At 49.1% G+C, this 16,088-nt stretch overlaps 1 protein-coding gene across 1 annotated transcript in view; it reads left to right on the top strand.

The window, feature by feature from the left end:
• Nucleotides 1-16,088, top strand: part of LOC143989933 (uncharacterized) — a 359,732-nt gene that overhangs the window by 241,003 nt on the left and 102,641 nt on the right. The gene's annotated exons all lie outside the window — the stretch shown is intronic.

Genomic DNA, 16,088 nt, shown 5'->3' with positions numbered 1-16,088 from the left:
ACAAAGGTAAGTATTCCCTTTATCACCTAGAAGAGAATTATGTGTCACAGCGCTGTCCTATTGTGTGTGCACATAAATCATCACAAATACACTAAAATATGTGGAGACATTCATATATAAAGTGCTAGGGGCTCAAATAATATTCTCTGCAGATCTACTGCTTTCACTTTACACTAGACATGTGCATTTCGTTTCGTTCCGAATCGAAATTCGGACGAATTTTCATTATTCGGATGCAACCGAATTACAATGCTAACGAATTCAAACGAAATTCGAATCAAATTCGAAAAATGACATTTGGCGACCTGAATTTGGGGCCACGCATCTCGGGCAGGGGCGGATCCAGGGGGGGGCAACGGGTCAATTGCCCCCTCTGAGAATACCGCCAGCTGATGACACCCGCGGCCGGTTCTGCGGGTACCAGCGCGGCCGGTTACGCGCCGGTTCCGCGGGTACCAGCGCGCCCGGTTTCGCGGGTACCAGTGCGCCCGGTTCCACGGGTGCCAGCGCGCCCGGTTCCGGTGAGTGGACGGGTGAGGGGGGGGCAGCTGGGCGGCTTAGGAGGGCTGCTGGCCAATCAGGAAGCCAGCAGGCAGGGGAGCAGGAAGATGACATCATCTCTCACTGCCCTGCATCCCTCCAGTTCCGCCCTCACTGTGCGGGAAGCTGTGTGCAGCAGAGAGATTACATCATCTCTCTGCTGCCTATCTTCACTCTGGACTCAACAAAAGAACACCTTAGCAGAAAAGTGACACAGTAGGTGACAATCCGCAATGTGTGGCAGGCTACGTGGCAATCCGCAATGTGTGGCAGACTACATGGCAAGTGGCAATCCGCAATGTGTGGCAGACTACGTGGCAAGTGGCAATCTGCAATGTGTGGCAGACTACGTGGCAAGTGGCAATCCGCAATGTGTGGCAGGCGACATGGCAAGTGACAATCTGCAATGTGTGGCAGGCTACGTGGCATTCCGCATCTGGTGGCAGGCGATGTGGCAAGTGACAATCCGCAATGTGTGGCAGACTACATGGCAAGTGGCAATCTGCAATGTGTGGCAGACTACGTGGCAAACGACAATCAGCAATGTGTGGCAGGTGACGTGGCAAGTGACAATCCGCAATGTGTGGCAGGCTACGTGGCAATCCGCATCTGGTGGCAGGTGACGTGGCAAGTGACAATCCGCAATGTGTGGCAGGCAACGTGGCAAGTGACAATCCGCAATGTGTGGCAGGTGGCGTGGCGATCCACAATGTGTGGCAGGCTACGTGGCAATCCGCATCTGGTTGCAGGCGACGTGGCAAGTGACAATCCGCAATGTGTGGCAGGTGACGTGGCAAGTGACAATCCGCAATGTGGCAAGTGACAATCCGCAATGTGTGGCAGGTGACGTGGCAATCCGCAATGTGTGGCAGGCAACGTGGCAAGTGACAATCCGCAATGTGTGGCAGGTGACGTGGCAAGTGGCAATCCGCAATGTGTGGCAGGTGACGTGGCAAGTAACAATCCGCATTTGGTGACAAGTGACGTGGCAAGTGACAATCCGCATTTGGTGGCAGGCGACATGGCAAATGACACCCTCAGGGCTCCCACTGATTCTGCATTATGGTGAGTTGAACCATTTAATTTTATATTACAATGTATTAATAGAAACAATGCGCTTCATCCTGACACCATAACAACCATGGTGCCGTAATGGTTGAAGCGCCAATACCAGCCATTTCCCATATAAATTGCCCCCAAAAAAACATATTTTATAGCAGTGCCCCTCCCGAGACTGGACTCTGGATCTGCCCCTGATCTCGGGGCCACTTATAGCTAGAAACACCAAATTTGGTATACTAACATAGTAGAACTAGCACTACAACATAGAAATTTGGGGTTTCCAGGTCCAAGTGATCCTGAGTTATGGGGCCCCAAAGTCGGGTCGCAAAATGTCATTCTCTGCTGCAGAAAAGTGCTTGACATTTTGCGACCCGACTTTGGGGCCCCATAACTCGGGGTCACTTGGAGCTAGAAAATTTGGATATGTTGCAGTGCTAGTTCTATAAGTGGCCCCGAGATACGTGGCACAAAATTCAGGTCGCAAAATGTCATTCTCTTCTGCAGAAAAGTTCTTGACATATTGTCCATATCTCAGGGTCATTTGGTGCTAGGAACCCCACAACTTGTGGCAGGTGACGTGACAAGTGGGCAAACCACAACTTGGTCATGTGGCACTCGTGGCCGGTCATGTGGCACTCGTAGCAGGTGTCATGGCACGTGGACAATGCACAACTTGTGGCAGGTGATGTGGCAAGTGGACAATACACAACTTGTGGCAGGTGACGTGGCAAGTGGACGATGACATACAGCATATGCACAACTTGGTCACCTGACACTCGTGGCTGGTCACATGGCACTCGTGTCAGGTCACGTGGCACTCACGTCAGGTCTCGTGGCCGGTCACGTGGCACTCATGTCAGGTCACGTGGCACTCGTGGCTGACCATGTGGCACCTGTGGCAGGTTCCGTGGCAAGTGGACAATACACAACTTGTGGCAGGTGACGTGGCAAGTGGACAAATACAATACACAGCTTGTGGCAAGTGGACAAGGACATACAGCATATGCATTTGCCTTGCGATCGACATCCGTGACTTCTTCAATCAGGCATGCTGACAACTTCATTGATGTGATAAATATAAATGAAATAAGATGTGTGTGTTTTTTTGCACTGGTACACTGCAAGTATGAGAAGTTGATGTTACAGATGTATATAAGTAAGTAACTAACCATCTTCCAAAATTTCTAATTCAAATAAAAAAGATTAGAAAAAAATATAATTTAATAGAATAAAATAGAAAGAATATACAACCATCTTCAGAAATTCAAATTTCAAATAGAATAAATTTGAATTTCGAATAGTATGAATTCAAATTTTTTAATTAATTAATTTTAAATTTGGATAGAAAAGATTATAATAAAATAGAAAGTAGACTAGAGAAATGATAGAACAGAATAGAATAGGAGGAGCATGCGTGAGGCTCTCTAGGATGGCTGCATAGCCCGAGAGCTCCGTGCCGTTCTGGCCGTTAACTGTCAGCCACAGCCGACAGAGTACCCCGAATGGACCGGTAACAACACCCACTGGTCTGGGACTTAAAGGGGAACATTTTAATATATAATAATAGACATTATTTCAGTAAGGAGAAATTCTTTCAGTCAGCGGGGAAACAGTGAGGAGAAACTTTTTTTTCAGTCAGCTGGGAGCCACCACACAGCCACCTCAGTTACCTCAGGATGGATACCGCGCTATCTTCTCATTCTGCACAGGGGGAAGAAGAGGATTCAATTGCTGACCAGAACACAGAACCAGCACCATTAAAGGAGCAGAGACCAGAACCAGGAACAGTGAGTAATAAGCTCCTGTTCTAAATTAACCAGTCTCCCACAGTCATACACAGAAAGAGCCCTGAGTGACTTACACAGGACACCTATGAGAGACTCACTATTACCACCCCCGACACAGGCTCTATAATGTCACAATTTTCTCCTCACACTGCAATAGATTTACCAGCCCTGATGTCTGCTTTTTCTGCTATGCTCTCCACAGGCTTAGCCCAGACAGCAACCCAAATTACCTCATCCATACAAGCTGATCTACAACAGTTGGGAGTAAGGATTGAGGTAATTGAAAAAAAGTCAGACCAGGCAATTGGCAGAATTAAACAGAACACCACCAGAATTCAGGACCTCCAGGATCAATTGGAATCAGCACTATATAAAATTGACGACCTCGAGAATAGATCCAGAAGGTCTAACTTTAGAATCCGAGGTCTCCCAGAAACAGTTACAGACGTCCCCGCAGCAGACAGGTCCCTACTTAAAGAGGAAGTAAACCCTGATGGGTCTACTTCCTCTTTGATTCCCTGCAAAGGTAAAGCATAATGGACTACTATGCATCACATAGTAGCTCATTATGTGTCACTTACCTGACACAGGAGCCAGCGAAGTCACCGCTGATCCCTGTAGTCCTCCGCATCCATCTTGCTGGTGGCGTCTCGCAGCTCCGACCAATGACAGCGGCGAAGCCGCGTTGACGTCACTCCCGCGCATACGCACGGGAGTCGCGTCTCGCAGCTCCGCCGCTGCCATTCGGCGAAGCCGCGATGACGTCACTCCCGCGCATGCGCACGGGAGTCGACAAATTAGGCAAATCCATTCTTGGACTTGCCGCATTTAGTGCGCCTGCGCGCCGCTGTCTACGGCGCATGCGCCGTAGACAGCGGTGCCCATTTTTGGGCAAATATCTCCTAAACCATATAGGTTTAGGAGATATTGCTTGGACCTACAGGTAAGCCTTAATCTAGGCTTACCTGTAGGTCAAAGTGGTTTGAAGGGGTTTACTTCCTCTTTAAAGATCTGTTACCTGATATTTCGGAACACAGGATGGAACTAGACAGAGCTCACAGGGCCCTACAACCGCCTCGCAAAGATGGTCTGCCCAGAGATATCATTGTGAAGCCCCATTTTTATGCGGTAAAGGAGGGAGTCATGAAAGCTTCCAGGGCAGCAGAACAAATTCTATTGCAGGGCCAACCAATTCAGATTTTTGCTGACCTGTCACCTTACACAATCCAGAAACGGCGGGCCCTAAAACCTCTGCTCCAGGCTCTTATTCAAAGAAATATCAGGTACAAATGGGCATTTCCTCTACGCCTAACCTTCTATTTCCAGAATAAATACTATGGCTTCTCTACGTTTGATGAAGGAGAACATCTGCTGACTCGCCTGGGTATCATCACACAGGAGTTCACACAACCTGCGGATGCCAGAAGCACCTCGCCTACGAAACGCCCCTCACCATCCAGTCCAACGCTCCCAATCTGGCAAAAACAACAGTCCAAACGATCAAAAGATTCCCGGTCTCCAAGATGAAAACTCTCCTCCTGCTTCAATTTATTTTGTATAATGACACCACCGATTGGATCCTAGTACTCACTTTTGTGACTCCCCAAGTCTGCAACGCATACCCCACTGCGGGTAGTCTAACCTGACTTAATAGCTTTATCCCCCTTAATACTTTCTATCCTGTAGAGGAGCTGGACATGTTCCCATTGATATTTTTTATCTTTTTTTGGTATTTTTTTTTCTCCCCCCCCCCCCCCTTTTTTTTTTTATTATTATTTTTTTTTATTATTATTTATTTATTTTCCCCTTTAGGGATAAATATGACATGTTTATTATTTTCACTTTCTCTATACGCTTTTGAAAATGCATTGGAACATTCCTTTCTCAATTTTGAAGTCCAGACTCACAGGAAACTTGAACCCACACAGTAACTGAGATATTTTAAAAATTCATTCCCCTCCCCCAAATCCCCCCCCCCTTTTTTTTTTTGTTTTGCTCTCCTCTCATAGAGTTCCTCAGGAAAACACTGAGGGACTTATGCAGATATTCCCTGCTTGGACATCAGGGAGGTGAGAGCTTACAAGATGGGGGTTTCTATGTTCCAGAGACCCCCCTTTGTAACCACGGATTCCTTGGGGAAAGAATATCTCCCTTTATATTATTTATTTTTATTTAATTATTTATTTATTTATTTTTTCTCAAATATAAGGTTTACCTATGGGGCTCTGTGTTGCCCTAGGCCGCGTACACACGGGCGGACTGTTCGCCCAACCTTGTCCGCTGAACAGTGTTTGGGCGGACAGTCCGCTCGTGTGTGGGCTTTCAGCGGACAGTTTCAGCGGACAGTTGGACGAACAAGGTTTTTCGGAAATTCCGAAAAACTGTCCGCTGAAACCTTGTTTCAGCGAACAGTCCGCCCGTGTGTAGGCTTGTTCGACAAACTAAGTTCCGCGCATGCTCAGAAAGGATTTACACGCCGAAAGTTATAATGCAGTGTATAGGACGTCGTATTTTTCGTCCCGTCGTACGTGCCGTTCACGTCATCGCGCACGGTTTCAGCGGACTGTTCGTTCGTCGTGTGTGGCCATGTCCGTCCATGCTAATTTTGAGCGGACTGTTTGCCGAAACTGTTGGACGGACAAAGTTGGGCGAACAGTCCGCCCGTGTGTACGCGGCCCTACACTTAATACGCATTTTATGGCTGATTGGCCGGAACGGTTACAATGCGCCTCTCATAGTCACTGTAAGGGTGAGATTCTCCTTGCAGTGACTACTGGTTATAACTGGGAAGAGGAAATTTTTTTCTCTCCCAGACACGAGGGGAGGGGGGGCAAGATTGGTTCACTACCTATTAATTGTTATGTAATGACCATTTTTTTAATGTTGTTTCTCCTTTCTTTTCTTTTTTCCTCTACTCTATTCTCTGAATACTGTCCTTCTTGAGCGGATGGAGGTACCCGAATTTCATAGAGGCGAGGGTCCACACGTCAGGGATCCACTACAGTGTAATAAATTGCCAGGACACCCTCCTGGCTGGGGTAAGATGTTTTCCACCATAGCGCTTTTCCACCCCTCTGATCCGTGATTGACCCACCACTACAAAACTCGTCCCTTTCTATAATTTCCCATAATGTACAAGGGTTGAACTCCCCGGTTAAACTGAGAAAATTATTTCAAGAGTACCACTCCATGAGGGCGGATATTATCCTCCTTCAGGAAACACACTTTCCCGCGTCATATACTCCCACCTTCCTTCATCACCGGTTCCCACAATTTTACCTGGCTAACGCCGAAAATAAGACTAAAGGGGTAGCTATATGTTTCTCGCGTAACCTTGGCTTTACCTTGACAAAGATAATTAGAGACCCGGAAGGGAGATTTCTCCTACTTGAAGGGACTATTAATGGAAGAACATATACCTTTGTATCATATTATGCACCCAATAAAGGCCAGGGAATGTTTTTCAATAATATGTTATCCAAGCTTGAACCACACTTACAAGGGACTATCATCATGGGGGGAGACACCAATTTACCTTTTGATCTAGTTATGGATAAATCCAGAGGGAGCTCAGCTTCTACTAAACGCCCACCAAAACAGAGCTTGAAAGTCGCTCAATTATTGAATAACCATCAATTGATTGACATATGGAGTGAACTGAACCCCCATATAAAAGATTTCACCCATTTTTCAGCTCCACACCAGACCTATGCCAGGATAGACCACATCTTTGTAAAGGCCTCTTCAATCCCCTTAACAACCTCTTCTAAGATCAAAGACACCCCACTTTCGGACCACTCCATGATGTCTCTATCCATGCAATATGCAGGGGATCCCGAAAGACCTTTTAAGTGGAGTCTTAACGAATCCATCCTGAACAATCCCGCTCACTGCTCCATACTCGAAAAATCGCTACTTGACTATTTTATGGATAACGATACTGACAATATCTCACTGTCCACACTCTGGGCAGCACACAAATCTGTTATGAGGGGCACACTTATCCAATTATCATCTCGATTAAAAAGAGAACGTAAAGCGGAAATAGTTCGACTGAATAGGGAATTTAAAGAGTTGAGCAAAGCACATAAACGCAACCCTACACCTAGCTCTTTACAAACCCTTGAGGCAGTTAAAATTCAACTTAATCTGATCCTCACCACAGATGCAGAGAAATTTCTCCGCTGGTCAGGGGCAAAATTTTATTACCAGTTCAACAAAATTGGTTCCAGACTAGCAGCAAAACTAAGCCCCAGGCCCCGAGCCCTGGTTCTTCCTAAAATTAAGACTACCACGGGGGACCTGACGCAAAACCCGAACCGTATTATGGATACTTTCCAAGCATATTACTCCAAACTCTATCGGAACCATAAATCACCATTAGCTAACAAACAAAATTCCTTTCTTCACAATCTAATACTCCCCAAATTATCAGATGAGCATAGGGACATCATGGATGGTCCGTTCACCACGGATGAAGTTCTAGGGGTAATAAAATCTTTGAGACTTGGTTCGGCAACGGGCCCAGATGGCTTCTCCAGCGGCTATTATAAAAAATTTGGGACCACATAGGCCCCCTACCTCACGCGTTTTGTTAACTCTCTGAAGGGAGGTAACCCGATAGATGGAGACTTGAATAAAGCCTTTATCTCAGTCATCCCTAAACCCGGGAAAGATGGATATGATGTGGGCAATTACCGCCCCATCTCTCTCATCAATAATGATATCAAGATCATGACTAAAATCTTAGCGAATAGAATGTCGGAGTTTATAGCAAAATATATACATAAGGATCAAGCAGGTTTTATTCCAGGGAGACAAGGTCCGGACCAGGTCAGAAGGGCCATAAATATCATCTCACTACTGTACTCCAATTGAGATGGAGGGTCCCCACAAGAAGGTTTCCTGGCATCTATAGACCTTCAGAAAGCTTTCGACACGGTATCTTGGTCTTATCTATTTGATGTTTTAGGTAAATGGGGTTTTGGTCCCAACTTTTTAGGCATTGTACAATCTCTTTATTCCTCCCCGAGCGCACAAATACGCCTCATGGGACACTACTCTAAAGGATTTAGTATACATAGGAGGTACAAGACAGGGTTGCCCACTGTCTCCGCTCTTATTCGCGATTGCTATTGAATCACTGGCTATAGCCATAAGATCAAATCCAAATATTAAAGGAGTTCTATGCGGATCCCAGGAACATAAGTGTGCTCTGTTTGCAGATGACATGCTCCTCTTTGTTACATCCCCATTAATATCCACACCTAATTTATTAAGTACGCTCAAGAACTTTGGTGCCCTCTCAGGTCTCAAGGTTAATCTATCTAAATCTATGGCTCTCAACATTTCAGTCCCAGAACACCGGCTAGACCAACTCAAACAACATTTTCCCTTCACTTGGGCCACGGATTCTATACCTTACTTGGGAATCACACTTCCAAGTAGGGTAGACAAACTCTTTACTGCAAACTACCCCCAAATTTTCAAAAAACTGGTGGAGGACCTAGGGGCTTGGTCTAAGTGTGGTCTATCCTGGCTGGGTAGGGTCAATGCGATTAAAATGACTCTGATGCCTCGTATTTTATACCTTTTCCGTTCACTGCCCATCCCTATACCCAAACATTTCCTGAACAAATTCCAATCACGCATTATCCATTTTGTCTGGGGAAAGAAGGGACACCGTTTATCAAGGGAGGTCCTTTTTCATCCCAAAACGCAAGGAGGATTAGGTCTTCCAAATCTATGGTGGTATTACCAGGCAGCTCAATTAGCACAAATTTCCTCTATATACTCTAAGGCCACGTACACACGGGCGGACTGTCTGCCCAACTTAGTCCGCCGAAACACATTTCAGCGGACAGTCCGCTCGTGTGTGGGCTTCAGCGGACTTTTTCAGCGGACAGTCTGGCGGAACTAAGTCTTTCGGAATGTTGGAAAGACTGTCCACTGGACTCGCATTTGGGCGGACAATCCACGGACAATCCGCCCGTGTGTGTGCCAGTCCGCCCAACTTTTGAAATGAGCGGACTTTTCCCGCCCGGAGAAAAGTCCGCTCATTTCGAGCGGGTATCCAGGTAGGCGGGGCCCGCGACGAAGACGTTGCTGGCCCCGCCGCCTGGTATGGACTTAAAGGGGAACCCCCAACGCCGAAAAAAAACGGCGTGGGGGTCCCCCCTAAGTCCACAACAGACCCTTGTCCGAGCACGCTACCCGGCCGGCCAGGAAAGGGGGGCGAGCGAGCGCCCCCCCTCCTGAGCCGTACCAGGCCGCGTGCCCTCAACATGGGGGGTGCCTTGGGGAAGGGGGGGCTGCGCGGCCCCCCCACCCCAAAGCACCTTGTCCCCATGTTGATGAGGACAAGGGCCTCTTCCCGACAACCCTGGCCGTTGGTTGTCGGGGTCTGCGGGCGGGGGGCTTATCAGAATCCGGGAGCCCCCTTTAATAAGGGGGCCCGCGGATACCGGCCCCCCACCCTATGTGAATGAGTATGGGGTACAATGTACCCCTACCCATTCACCTGTAAAATAAAAGTACCAAAAAAAACACAACACACGAGATAAAATATTTTATTGCACAGCTCCGGGGGTCTTCCGTCTTCGGGGGTCTTCTCGCCGGACTCCTCCGCTATCTTCTTGTAGCTCTTTTGCTAGCGGAGGAGTCCGGCTTTCTTCCTCCCCGCCGCCGGCCTCTTCTCCCGACTTCGGGGATCTTGTCCCCCTCTTCGGTTCTTCTGCCGGGCCACCGCGCCTTCTTATAGCTCTTTTACAGGCGGTGGTCTTCTGTCGCCGCTGTCGCCGCCTTCCGTTCTTCTTCTTCTTCTTCTTCTCCAGGAGATGTTGCCTCGACGATCTCTCCGGCCGGAATGCCAGAGCCGCGCTGCGCGGCCACTTATATAGTGACAATGGGGCGGTGTCACATGGTATATGTTTCATGGGTTGGTGTCACATGGTGACCCCGCCCCTTATGATGTCATAGTCCCCATGTGACATCAACCCATGTGACCAACCCATGTGACATATACCATGTGACACCGCCCCATTGTCACTATATAAGTGGCTGCACAGCGTGGCTCTGGCATTCCGGCCGGAGAGATCGTCAAGGCAACATCTCCTGGAGAAGAAGAAGAAGAAGAAGAAGAAGAAGAAGAAGAACGGAAGGCGGCGACAGCGGCGACAGAAGACCGGGCCACCGCCTGTGAAAGAGCTATAAGAAGGCGCGGTGGCCCGGCAGAAGAACCGAAGAGGGGGACAAGACCCCCGAAGTCGGGAGAAGAGGCCGGCGGCGGGGAGGAAGAAAGCCGGACTCCTCCGCTAGCAAAAGAGCTACAAGAAGATAGCGGAGGAGTCCGGCGAGAAGACCCCCGAAGACGGAAGACCCCCGGAGCTGTGCAATAAAATATTTTAACCCTGTGTTGTGTTTTTTTTTGGTACTTTTATTTTACAGGTGAATGGGTAGGGGTACATTGTACCCCATACTCATTCACATAGGGTGGGGGGTCGGTATCCGGGGGCCCCCTTATTAAAGGGGGCTCCCGGATTCCGATAAGCCCCCCGCCCGCAGACCCCGACAACCAACGGCCAGGGTTGTCGGGAAGAGGCCCTTGTCCTCATCAACATGGGGACAAGGTGCTTTGGGGTGGGGGGCCGCGCGGCCCCCCCTTCCCCAAGGCACCCCCCATGTTGAGGGCACGCGGCCTGGTACGGCTTAGGAGGGGGGGGGGCGCTCGCTCGCCCCCCTTTCCTGGCCGGCCAGGTAGCGTGCTCGGACAAGGGTCTGTTGTGAACTTGGGGGGCACCCCCCACGCCGATTTTTTTCGGCGTTGGGGTTCCCCTTTAAGTCCATTCCAGGCGGCGGGGCCAGCGACGTCTCCTTCGCGGGCCCCGCCTACCTGGAGACGCGCTCGAAATGAGCGGACTTTCCTCCGCGTGTGTGGGCGAGTCCGTTCATTTCAAAAGTAGAGCGGATTGTATGGCGGACTTAGTCCGCCGTATTAGTCCGCTCAAAAAGTGCCGTGTGTGGGCAAGTCCGTTCATTCAAAAGTTTGGACGGACTGTCTGTCGGATTGTCTGACGAACTTAGTTGGGTAGACAATCCGCCCGTGTGTACGCGGCCTTAGAGACCAAAACCAGACTGGATATCCATGGAGAGTCAGGGGGTACCACTCCACACAATAGATTTTCTGATATGGTGCCCCCGGAAACAGAGACCCCCAATAATGGCCCCGACACTTTCTCACTCGATGGTACTTTGCGACACACTCCATAAACAGAATTCGTTGGTTTCTTCCCGGAGACCATTGGCCCATATCTTTCATAATCAAGACTTTGTTCCAGGATTGAACACAACAGCTTTCCAGTGGTGGTTAAATAAGGGCATGTTTAGAATAGGACATTTCTTAACAGCATCAGGCCCTCTCACGCTGAATGAATGTATTAACAAATTGGAAATGCCTAATTCTGAGAATTCTAGATTTAACCAAATTAAGACATTTTTAAACACTTTATGGACAAATAAATCCATTCCCCCAAAACCAACAGCTTATGAACAGTGGTGTGGCACACTCACGGATCAGAGGGGTGGTATCTCGCTGATCTACGCCTTATTGGCAAGTAAACACAGCTTGCCTCCATATGCTCAGGCATGGGAGACTGATTTGGGTTTGTCTTGGGAGCTGAATAAATGGAACAATCTCTTCCAGAAATCTTATAAGGGAATACTCAACATAAACCTAATAGAGGCAAATATTAAAGTTTTCACACGTTGGTATTATGTCCCCTCCAGGCTTGCTAAGATTTTTCCTGATACCTCACCTCTATGCACCATATTTGGTGGACTTGCCCACGTATAAGAGGCTTCTGGAACAGATTTTTCCACATGGCACGGAAAGTTACAGGCATTGGAATTCCACAAACTCCTACTATTGGACTACTGAACCTCGAAATAGAAGGTGCTCCCAAACACACCAGCACTAAGATAGAGAGAGCACTGACACCAGCACAGAGATAGAGAGCACTGAAACCAGCACCGAGATAGAAAGCACTGACACCAGCAGTAAGATAGAGAGCACTGACACCACACCAGCACCGTGATAGAGAGCACTGACACCAGCACCTTGATAGAGAGCATTGAGACCACACTAGCACCGAGATAGAGAGCACTGAGACCACCCCAGCACCGAGATAGAGAGCACTGAGACCACACCAGCACTGAGATAGAGAGAGCACTGACACCAGCACAGAGATAGAGAGCACTGAAACCAGCACCGTGATAGAGAGCACTGACACCACACCAGCACCGAGATAGAGAGCACTGACACCAGCAGTGAGATAGAGAGCACTGACACCACACCAGCACCGTGATAGAGAGCACCGAGACTACACCAGCACCGTGATAGAGAGAACGGACACCAGCACCGAGATAGAGAGCACTGACAGCAGCACTGATACCAGCAACTCGCTGCGGGACCCAAAAATATGACACCGCTCAACCTCTTCAAACAGGAGGGTACGGCATATATAGTACGGTGTGCTTTTTTTGTACAAGGAAATGAGCCAAAGATAGAAAAAAGGTCTGTGTGCGTGATTAAATAAATCGTTTATAGAGTTATGCATATACATGGTCTACTGGTCACATGTGTTGAATTCCTCCGAGATCCATGCCTCATTCATTTTTATAAATGTGAGGTAGTCAACAGTGTCGTGAGCTAGGCGAGTGCGCTTATCGGTCATGATCCCCCCTGCTGCGCTGAACGTCCTTTCGGACAGGACACTGGACGAGGGGCAAGCCAACAGTTCCATTGCAAATTGGGAAAGCTCTGGCCAGAGGTCAAGCGTGGCCACCCAGTAGTCCAGGGGTTCATCACTCCTCAGAGCGTCCACATCGGCCGTTAACTCGATGTAGTCGGACACCTGTCGGTCTAGGCGTTCCCTGATGCTGGATCCGGATGAGACCTGTCGATGGGTCGGCTGAAAGAATGATCTCATATCAGAAGTCACCAACATATCTTAAAACCGCCCTCTTCTTGCAGGCGCTGTTGGATTGGTACCCGCAACTCCTTCTCTGGGAGTGGGAATTCCTCCTCTGCCAGCGAACGCAAAAGCAGAATGCAGCATTTCTCGAAGCAAGGCCTGGAAGTGCTCCATTCTGACAGCCCTCTGTGATGGTGGTAACATTTCCGCCATTTTTTGTTTGTACCGGGGGTCTAAGTACGTTGCCACGCAGTACTAGTCCTTGACCTTTATGCTTTTTATACGGGGGTCCCTGTTAAAACACTGGAGCATGAAGGCCCCCATTTGCACTAAACTGGAAGCGGTGTGGTGGCCTGGCTCCTGCTCATCATCGAGGATAATGTCGTCCTCCTCGTTCTCCTCTCCTCATCCACACACAATAACAGGGATCCCAGAAAGGTTTAAAGCATGTTCTTCTTGCTCCTCCTCATCTGCCCCAGCACCATCCTCCTCTGACTCCTCTTCAGACTCCTGTTGTTGATTGTCTCAGATAGAGTAGCCCCCCCTGGGAATTCATCCAGCAATGCGACTTCCTCATCTTCCTGCTCCTCCACGGCTTGATCAATGACACAACGCAATGCACGCTCCATAACGAAGGCATAAGGTACCATGTCACTGATGGCGCCATGGCTGCGACTGACCAGTTTGGTGATCTCATCAAATGGCCGCAGAAGTCTGCATGCGTCGCGCATGAGCAGCCACTGGCGCAGTGAAAAAAACTAAGCTCCCCAGAACCTGTTCTGCCGCAGAGTTCGTACAGGTAGTCGTTAACTGCACGTTTCTGCTGGAGCAGGCTATCAAGCATATAGAAGGTTGAGTTCCATCGCATCGGGCAATCAAAAGTAAGACATCTGACCGGCAGATTGTGCCGCTGCTGAATGTCAGCAAGGCGAGCCATGGCCGTGTAAGATCTTCTGAAATGGGCCGAGATTTTCCTTGCCTGCTGCAAGATGTCCTGGACCCCAGGGTATTTGACAACAAATCGCTGCAAGACCAAGTGTGCCATGCATGGCACGTGTGTAATTTTGCCCTGTTTCAATGCGCTAAGCAGATTGGCACTGTTGTCACACACCACTTTACCAACTGTCAAATTAAGCGGTGTTTGCCACTGATCTGCCTGTGAACGCAAAGCTGAAAGGAGTGCAGGGCCAGTGTGGCTCTTGGCTTCCAGGCACAACAGACACAGCACAGCATGGCAACGTCTCCCCTGGCAAGTTGAATAGGTTCTGGGGATCTTGGGCGGTGCAGCAGAAGAGACGCTAGCAGCAGAAAAGGAGGAGTCAGCCGAAGAGGAGAGGGAGGAGGATGGAGTAGGAGGAGAAGAAGAGGCAGTCCTGCATGCAATCCGTGGCGGTAAAACCAAATCATCACGGGTGCCACGGGTTACATGCTTGACGGTCGTCAGAAGGTTCACCCAGTGGGCAGTAAAAGTTATATACCTTCCCTGCCCGTGTTTGCTAGACCACGTGTCTGTGGTCAGATGTATCTTGGCACCGACACTGTGTGCCAGAGATACATTCACTTGCCGCTGAACATGGCCATATAGCTCTGGGATGCCCTTCTGCGAGAAATACTTCCTTCCTGGGACCTTCCATTGTGATGTTCCAATGGGCACAAATTTTCAAAAGGCCTCTGAGTCCACCAGTTTATATGGCAGTAGTTGGCGGGCTATCAGTTCTGACAAGCCAGCTGTCAATCGTTGGGCAAGAGGGTTATCCGGCGTCATAATTTTTTTACGTTCGGACATTTGGCCCACGGAAGCCTGCCTTTTTTCAGAAAAACGTGAGGACGGCATGATGGAAGGTGGAGTGGAGGACAATTGTGAGGAGAGAGGAGAAGGAGAAGTAGAAGACGAGGCTGGACGGTGGGAGCCTGGAGTGTGGCTTTGTGTGTTCCGTTGCTCCCACTGGGCTCGGTGATGGCAACTCATGTGCCTTCTTAAGGCGGTCGTCCCTAGGTGAGTGTTGGGCTTACCGCGACTTATGCGTTGACTGCAAAGATTGCAGATGGCAACACTATTGTCAGCAGCGGACACGTTAAAAAAAGCCCACACTGCGGAGCCATGTGCCGGCATCCTGGGAGCGACAGATATGACCATACATGGTTGATGCCTCGCTCCTGATACATTAGCAGTCTGCTCTTGTCCCTCCTGTGCAATCTAAGTTCTGCCTGCTTCTCCTCCCTATCTGCTGGTCCATATCTCCCTCTGAACTCCCCTCCTCTTCCTCTCTTGTGGGCACCCATGTGACATCACTAGACACGTCATCATCGACGGCACCTTCCCCACCGCTATAATTAGAGATCTCGGATTAGGCAGCAACACCGGGGACCAACCTCCTCCTTGGGCTGATCTGGGTACTGTCGTCAGACTGCTGAGTGGCGGTTGTTGCTACCTCCTCTTCCTGATTAAATGCCAAGAATGGCTGCGCATAGGAAATGTCTTGTGATGGATCGGAAAATAATTTGTGTGACTCAATCGGAAGGTATATGGTGGTGGTGTTGGTGGTAGTGTCTTTGGGGGTGCACACAGCAGAGAGTGAAGAAGAGGGTGCAGATCAAGAGGATGAGGAGAGTGCAGAAGAGTTATGCCGCGTACACACGGTCAAACAATCGGGTGGAAAAGTCCGGCAAACTCAAGTCTGCCGGACAATCCCCCGTGTGTAGCCTCCGGCATACTTTTTTGACCCGA

Source organism: Lithobates pipiens, unplaced genomic scaffold (genome assembly GCF_037356315.1).
Source record: "Lithobates pipiens isolate NorthernLeopardFrog02 unplaced genomic scaffold, aLitPip1_a1.2 Scaffold_18, whole genome shotgun sequence".
NCBI classification, from domain to species: domain Eukaryota; kingdom Metazoa; phylum Chordata; class Amphibia; order Anura; family Ranidae; genus Lithobates; species Lithobates pipiens.
Note: the sequence above shows the minus strand (reverse complement) of the source record. Positions and strands in the feature narration are given on the sequence as shown.